This window comes from Antechinus flavipes, chromosome 3, assembly GCF_016432865.1.
Source record: "Antechinus flavipes isolate AdamAnt ecotype Samford, QLD, Australia chromosome 3, AdamAnt_v2, whole genome shotgun sequence".
Taxonomy (NCBI): Eukaryota; Metazoa; Chordata; class Mammalia; order Dasyuromorphia; family Dasyuridae; genus Antechinus; species Antechinus flavipes.
This window is the reverse complement of record NC_067400.1, coordinates 633,384,180-633,390,301: the sequence shown is the minus strand read 5'-3', so window position 1 is coordinate 633,390,301 and position 6,122 is coordinate 633,384,180. Positions and strand designations below refer to the sequence as shown.

Here is a 6,122-nt window from a genome sequence, read left to right as displayed (position 1 = left end):
GAAGGCCTTGCTTAGAGGTCCCCCCGCATCCGGGGCCAGGCCAGGGGTCCAGACCCATCTCTGCCCACGGGTCCCTGCTCACAGGAAAAGAGAGGCTGGTCCTTGCAGCCCTCCCTCCCTGAAATCCAATTCGCTTCCATCACGGCCATCTCCCTGACGTCCTGGTCCTGGAGAACAAAGGAGAAACAAGATTACTGCCCGTCTGTTTCTATAATTCAGCTTTTGTGAACGTAAAGCCCATATCATGTGCTTCATAACGCTACTGTTTTGAGTATAATGTATTTTATCGCTTCTTTTTACGTTGTGAGTGTTTATTCTGCCCTAGTTCGCACAGTTCCAGCTTCTGGTTTTCTGGAGCAGCCGCATCCACATTAATTCTTGTTGTAGCCTCTCATTTTCATTCTAATTGGGTTTTTTTTTTTAATGTTTCTTGCACGTAACAAATTGTCAAGTATCGCCTCTTGTGCCTGTTCTGTCATGTTTTCATTTTACTGGGAGCTTAAATTTATTCCGTTTTCGGTTATTGTTAAGTTTATGTTTTCCTCCATTTGTTTCTTTTGTCTTAATTTTCCCCTGCCTCTTTCAAGTCAGCGTTTTGCCCATGAGTTTTGCTCGTGCAAACTTGGAGTCCTTCCCTCTCTCCCAATCTCTTTCCTGGTCTATTTTAAGTTACTTAAATCTCTGAGTCCCCCTGACCCCCACCCCAACTGCAACCTCTTACCTTGAATAGTTGGTCATAAAGTAAACAAGTGCTTCCTTCTCAAGTTTGTTCTGAAGTTAGATGGTAGAAATATATTATTTATATACACATGTATGTGTTATATGTTATATAATGTATAATATATGTTATATAATGTATATAATGTTAAGTATCTAATTGTTTATTTCTCTTGGGGGAAGCTGACTTCTGGTCTAATTTTTTTTTAAAGGGGCCATCTTTCTATCGGCGGTATCAGAGTTTGGTACAGTTGTTTCTGCATCTCCAGGGAATTCACAGAATGTATTGTTTTCTTCTTTTTTCTCCTTGTTGCTTTTGGCTTGCCTTCCAGACATAATAATTATCGTGTGCCAGCCTTTCCAGGAACGCTCCTGCATTTCTCTTCCTCTCTGAGTCATATTGTGGGTTTTCTGCCTGGGACTTGGACTACATGCTCTGCCCTTCTCTTCCTGTTGATCTCTTTTTGATTAACGTTGTTCCAGAGGCCTCTTCTCCCACCCTTCTCCAGGGGAGACTCTGGACAGGAGGCTGGGACCAGAGGGCACCACTCTGCTCCCTTAAATGCTGTTTATGTAGGGGATAGGATAGCTTCTAATTGATTGGTTTGTCCTTTGGGGTGGGAGACTCCAAGTACAACATCCAAGGTTTGATCCCAGCTAATACTGATTCGCACAATGAATACACAGTGACCAGCAAAGAAACCCATTTATCCACATCACAGACAGAATCAGAGAAGTTATACCCTGGAGACTACGTACTGATGAGGCTGGGTGAGCAACTGGCACCGACTGATGGGATGCCTAGTTCAAATGCGAGGCACATGTGAAGAATTCACAAGGGCTCTCCTTGCCAACTTGTCCGAACCTCCCCCGCTCCCCAGGTACAGACAAATGAAGAGGTAAAATGGGCACCAAGACTGGGAAATACGGAATAGGGTTGGGAAAGCATATAGTCATTAGATTTAGAGGGGAAGTTTAACCTTGGTTGTTTGACATCGCAGCTTGGCTTTCTGAGTGGACAAGTAATGTAGGGTTACCCAAGACACCCCCCCCAGGGGTGGGACTGTAAGGTTCAGCTGGTCCCCCTCAATGCCCTTTCCCGGTTGCCTCTGGGAGCAATCTTATCAGTACTTCAGGCTTTCTCTGCCAACCCCACCTAATGACCCACGACCTCATCACAGATGAGACCACAAAGTGAAGGAGCCCATCATTCCACCAAGAGAGAGGGACCCGGAACTCACCCAGGGGGAACTCCAAGAAGCCTCTAGAGCAGCAAAGTGGGGACAGGGACGAGCTGGCTCTTCTCATGTCAACTTCTCCCCAAGTCTTTTCCTTCAGTTCCCTGGAATGGGGCCGGCCTCTTTCATCTTCTCTCTTGAAGCCAGAAGCACCCAACAAGACTGGACCATAAGCTTGCTGTGTCCCTGAAGGGTCCAGAAGGGGACTGGCCTTGAACAGAAGCTCTCACTTCTCACCTACCCCACCCTGTTTTTCACACAGGGCAGAGCATTCACCTTCTCCCATAAGGAGAGTTCTAGTGGGCTTTGGGACAGAGGTTATATGAAGATTACCTTCTCTCTGTCTCTCTCTCCTCTCACTAAGAATGCAAAAGAAACAAATCACCTGTTACAGATTCAAGGAAAGCAAAATCCCTCCCTTGTCTGTGTCTCAGTCTGTACTCCGAACCCCTCATCCTTCGTGAGAAGGATGCTTCATCATGAGTCCTCTAGGATTGTGGTTGGTCATCATGTTGATCAGTTACTAAATCCTTCTAAGTTTACTGTTTGTATGTATTTACAGTGTTGTAACTCTGCTCACTCACTCTGTATCAATTCAAACAGGGCTTCCCAAGTTTCTAATTTCTTATAGCACAATAATATTCCATTCCAATTATATATCATGACTTGTTCAATCATTCCCCAACTGATGGGCAATTCAATTTCCGATTCCTTGCCACTACCAAAAGATCTATAACCATCTTTGTCCATTTGGACCCTTTTGTCTTTGGGAAATAGACCTGGTAGCTTTAATAGCTTTTTGGCACAGTTCCAAGCTGTTCTCCAGAAGGGCTGGACCAGTTCACAACTCCACCAACAATGCATTAAATTGGCCCCTGCTGTCTCCTAGCTCCTCCAGCCTTTGTCAATTTGCTTTTCTACAACTTCTGCCAATTTGGTCGGTGTGCAGCAGAACCTCATTTACTTGGCATTTCTCTAGTTACCAGTGGCCAATAATTTTCCTTATGTGTAGTGTTCTACTCTAAAATATAATGTTCTCCGAATCCAACCATTCTGGAGAGCAATCTGGAATTATGCCTCAAAAGTTATCAAACTGTGCATACCCTTTGATCCAGCAGTGCTACTACTGGGCTTATATCCCAAAGAGATACTAAAGAAGGGAAAGGGACCTGTATGTGCCAAAATGTTTGTGGCAGCCCTGTTTGTAGTGGCCAGAAGCTGGAAAATGAATGGATGCCCATCAATTGGAGAATGGCTGGGTAAATTGTGGTATATGAATGTTGTGGAATATTATTGTTCTGTAAGCAATGACCAGCAGGATGAATACAGAGAGACTTGGAGAGACTTACATGAACTGATGCTGAGTGAAGTGAACAGAACCAGGAGATCATTATATACCTCAACAACGATCCTGTTTGAGGATGTATTCTGACGGAAGTGGATTTCTTTGACAGAGACCTAACTCAGTTTCAATTGATCAAGGATGGACAGAAGCAGTTACACCCAAAGAAAGAACACTTGGAAATAAATGTAAACTTGTAATAGGCTAAAGCTCGAGTTGATGCACTGAGGTCCCAAGCACTTGAAGCTAAATAGTAATTGGACCATACTCTATTAATATATAAGCTTGGAGAAAGAATGGCCCCCACCCACTCTTTGTGCAAGTCCTGATGTGTTGTATAGGAAATGACGATTTTGGTGGGTGGAGGCAGGGGAGCGGAGAGAGAGGGGGAAGAGACTGCTGGCTGCCTTCTTGTTGCAGCTGCTCACATTGCTATCGCAACACCCCCCCCCCTTCACCTTGGATCCCCCTTCACCTCCACAAAGAATAAAGATCAAAGATTTCCCCCTAACCTGAATTCCTGATTCCTATTGATTTTAAATCCGTGGTCATCACATAAACTGTTTGCATTTTTGTTTTTCTTCCCGAGTTATTTCTACCTTCTGAATCCAATTTTCCCTGTGCAACAAGAGAACTGTTCGGTTCTGCAAACATATATTGTATCTAGGATGTACTGTGGCATATTTAACATGTATAGGACTGCTTGCCATCTGGGGGAGGAGGTGGAGGGAGGGAGGGGAAAAATTGGAACAGAAGTGAGTGCAAGGGATAATGTTGTAAAAAATTACCCTGGCATGGGTTCTGTCAATAAAAAGTTATTTAAAAAATAAAATATAAAATATAATATTCTCTGGGAGCAGGTTTCTTGGGGGGCTTCTGGAGGCAGCTTACCTTTCAGTTCAGAGTAATGATCACTTCAAATGCAGCTAAGAATTAAAGTCCAGATCCTTTATTATCTCCTCCAAAATCTTATCTCCTTCACTTGGGGCTCAGCTAGCTTTTCTGGAGACCTTCCAGATCTTGGTTTCAGTGTTCTCCACAGGACAGCCTGCCCCCACTTCTCTGTCTTCCTTCATTCTTCCTGACTTGTGAATCTCCTCAACTGAATCCTGGCTCTGAATCTCCCAAAGTGCATCCTGGTGAGGCTCCTAGCTTATATATGCTCTCTAAAAGATACTAATTAGTACTAAAAGTACTGATAAGCACTAAGTACATTAGTGAATTGTTAAGCACCCTGCTAAACTACCATTGTCTTTATCAATTCCACTGACTTAACACTTTGTAAGAATTCTAACACCTATGGCCATTAATCCACCACTTGGCTTTCTTGTTTTAGTTCCACTCCTAGAGGGTTTTTACAAGGCATCCCTTGGTTCCGTCTTGCTGGTTGGACGCATTCTTCTTGCACAGAGCTCCAAAGCTGGGCTAGGGAGATCACTCTGACTCCTCAGAGCTGACCATGAGCAGTGAGCTCCAAGCACTTCAGCTCTCCACAGTCATTTCAGGTTTTCCTTGTGTGGAAATCTTTCTGTCTTCTTTTCTTGCTTCAGCTTTCATTCACTTCTTGTGGTTCTGAGGTTGTGGGGCAGGGGAACCGTGCTGAGACCGCCTGAGTCCGTATAAGCTCTCAGCCACCTCTATCTATCACCTCTGGGAGAACAGCCAGAGAGACTCTGTGGATGCCCTCCTGGAATCTCCAGGAACCCGACACACTACTTCCCTGCTCCTGCAGTGTCCCAAAGGGAAATAAGATGAGCTTGACTGGTTGTTAAAAAACAGATTATTGATGCTTTTAAAAATACGTCCTAGCCATTGGGCTAGTGTGAGGGACAGATGGCTGGCCTTGGAGTCAGTGAGCCAGTCAACAGGCACCTATTCAGCACCTCCTGTTTACAGGACTGTGCCATATGCTGAAGATGCAAGGACAAGGGCAAGACTGCCCTTAAGGCTCTAACATTTTATTTCATGAGCCACCCTCACCACCCCACCCCTGGCCAGGGTCTCCCTCCCTCGTCTTCCTCCCCTCCTGAACAGCCGCCAAATGATTCTCCTTCAGCACAGTTCTGACCAGCATCACCTCAGCCCAGTGATAGGAAACAGGTAGAACCGGGCCACGAATGTGTATATGGGGACACCCGCAGGCTGCTCGTCTTGGCTTGAGAGAATCAGCCATGTTTTATTTTTATTTCTCCTGTTCAGCATTTCCCAATTACTAATTAGGTGTTCCCAGAGTGTTGTGGGCCAAACTGACCGACTCTGTAAACCTCAATGGCTCACTATTGCCTCTAGGTCAAACTATGATCCCTATAGGGTCAGAGAGTCCTCCCCTTCCTGCCCCCAGGACACTGCTCTGGCCTTTCTGTTCCTCACGCAGGGCCCTCCATCTCCCCTGCCCCAGCTCCTGCACCTGCCAGGACCAAGATGCTCTCCCTCCTCCGCTTCCACTTTCCATCTCTTCTTTCCAGATCTAGTTTCATAAAAGGGACCCGCCCCCAAGGACCTTCAGCGTTGGGGGGGAGGGGCAGGCGCAGACATGGGACGAGTTCAGCCGGACAAGGGGATAAGAGGGAGGCCACAAGGAGCGGGGACGTCACACTCCGTCTGTTGGAATGTCCTACTGGGAGAGGGAGGGTCTGCTTACCTCGTTTTCTCCCCTCTCCAATCTATCCTCCCTTCATTTGCCAAAGTGGTCTTTGACCTCGTGACACTCTTCAATAAATTGCAGTGACTCCCCATGGCTTCCACAAAGACCAAACGCCACAAGACGGCCCCTTCTGCCGACTCGCTCCCCAACCCAGCGCTCTTCTGTCTCCCGGCTCTGGCCA

General features: G+C 46.0%; 1 protein-coding gene across 3 annotated transcripts in view; it reads left to right on the top strand.

Annotated features, from left to right (window-relative positions):
- Positions 1 to 6,122, top strand: part of LOC127556866 (zinc finger protein 595-like) — a 116,654-nt gene that overhangs the window by 40,281 nt on the left and 70,251 nt on the right. The gene's annotated exons all lie outside the window — the stretch shown is intronic.